Below are 2,593 nucleotides of genomic sequence, written 5' to 3'. Positions count from 1 at the left end.
TTTCTCAAAGTTTTGGATTGACTGAGCTAACAGTTTATAGACTTCTTCCTGTTGTTCTTTCTCCAGACTTGGTGCACTGATTAGGATCTTGAGAAACTTGTCTGAAAATAAAAAGGTAGATATTATCAATCAGACCCTCACAGACAGGAGATAAGAATCTTTGGGTATTATTTTTATAAACATATCTTATCCACAGATTCTACATTGGCATACACCTTATTCCAAAATGGCCGCCATTTAAATATTCTTTTGTTTTTATTCAAATAAGCCCTTGATGCCTCGTTCTTAAGCTTAAAATTCAAAAGAATATTTTATCTTGAACGAGGCAACAAGGGCCAATTTGTATCCGCATAAATCAGCAGCCATTTTGGAATAAGGTGTATTAGCGTGATCCAATAGGGTTAGCGATGGTTTTGTGTACTGGCTGTTTTTACCATTCCTGTACGAGAACACTGTTCTTAGGCGAGAGAATAATTTCTAAGCTTTCACCTTGAAAGACTCTGTAGACTCGAGTATATGAAACTAACTGTCTTCTTGTGTTGTTGTACTTGTTGGTTCGGTAGAAGGGTTTTTCGCGCTGACTAGGATGTTCATAAGGAATTTTCCCTCCTTAAAACGACAACCCATTTGTGTTTGAAAATCCCAGCGAGACCCAGTTGGTTCTGGATAATGTACCGGTATTTCATAGAGCCTTTTTGAGATTTTCGGACGGCCGGGTTGTAAGTTGTGACAAACGATAGAATCTCATGCCTTTGTTTTGATTTATAATGGTAATTGAACTGAGTGGAGTGCAATTTGGTCTGAAATCATTGGGTACCGTCTTGTTGCAGAGCCCTTGTTTGAAATCTTGGTTGTAATTCTGGAAGTTCTCTTTGAATGAAATTCTTCATAAGAGGCGCAATGGTTCTTCTTTGATAAAACCCTTACTTTTATGTTTAAAAGGTGGAAGTTAAAGAAGTCTGTAAATTAAAATGTTTCAGTTGGTTTGAAATAAGTTCATACAGTTGTATGTCTAAGTTGTTTTGAGTTGAGAATCGTGATCCTTGTACATGATGGACCTCTTCAGGTTTGTAGTTCAGAGAAAGCCTGTTGTGTAGACTACCAACAGATGTAACAGTCTTTTGCTCAGTTGGTAGAGATCAAACAAATAGGATTAGAGTGAAAAAGGATTTAAAACTTACAAGGAGCTGACCCACCAATGCCACTAATTTTGACAAATTTGAAGGATTTTTACAATAAAATACCGTAAACCATTTCCAAAACATCCTTGTTACATGTAGGGGATTAACACCCACCAATGTATAACGTATAGGCGAAAATGAATTTTGAGCTGAGCCTGCGATTTCTTCGATCCTTACTGACATTTAGTCTTAATTTGTTTAATTCCCGCAGTTCATAGACATGTCTTTAAAGAGAGAGAGTGCTGTAGTATCGCGCATGTTCTAGCCATAGCAAATGTCACCATTTATAAGCCAATCGGAAAAGCTGTTTTGAATTATAAAGCCGTACGGGAAATTTTCACGTACGTGTGAAAATTTCTTGCTCAGTCATCTGCGAAGTCGACCACCCTTAGCTCATCAGTGATTGTTTAATAATGTAGAAATGTTCACGCGCACGTGTAAATGTCCCACACGAATTATAACGTTGCTTCCGATTGGCTCACAAATGATAACATTTCTTACCGCTAGAGCACGCATAATACCGTGATATTCTCCCTTTAATACATATTTTCTTCACCGATAGCAATCTAGCTAAGTAAATCGTAAAAGAAGGTTTGCAGAGCAAGTTCATTTACTTAATACATGGTCATTGAGAGGTCATTATATCAATAATTGATTTTGGTATAATTACATATGTGATTGTTCAAAATTCTCTGCACTTATTGGTTGCCGTTGAGGTGATTATTACGTGATCCACCTAAGCGTTTTTTTTCCAAAATGCCTGCAAGCAGTTTTGTCAAGGTGACAAAGAAATTGTTTTAAAGAAAATGCACATTTTTCAAATAATCAGCTGTGTAATTATTATACTAAAACAATTATTCACCTCAGGCTCGGAGAATATCGGCGAATAAAAACCGAGACGAAGTTGAGGTTTTTATTCACCGATATTCACCTGTCAACCAAATGAAACCTGATACCCAGCCAAATTACAGAAATCATTTTGATACAGTTACAACTATAACATCATTTTAATTAAGACAGAATTGATCAAGAGATTCAGGTTATGTGTGCACTACCCATCCCACTCCTTATAAAGGAAAACCTAAATAAAAAAAATTGCTCCTTAAATTCTGCACATCCATAAATTAGCAATGGTATAATGAAGTTTTCCTCCGACCTGCAGCTGCTCTTAAGGAAATTTTATCTCCAGACATTCCTGAAGCTGTCTCTTCCTTTCTTTTTCTCTTTGTCTTAGAGTCCATCCCTGTAAAGTCCAAAATTAATAATATTAATAATAATAATAATAATAATAATAATAATAATAATAATAATAATAATAATAATAATAATACCAAAACTTCGTAGCAGCACGAAGTAAGATATCGCTTTGATGATCCATACGATGTTTTGGAAATTCATCTTTAATCAAGGCA

The sequence above is a fragment of the Montipora capricornis genome, chromosome 1 (assembly GCF_036669925.1).
Source record: "Montipora capricornis isolate CH-2021 chromosome 1, ASM3666992v2, whole genome shotgun sequence".
In the NCBI taxonomy this organism is placed as follows: domain Eukaryota; kingdom Metazoa; phylum Cnidaria; class Anthozoa; order Scleractinia; family Acroporidae; genus Montipora; species Montipora capricornis.
This window is presented reverse-complemented; position numbering follows the sequence as displayed.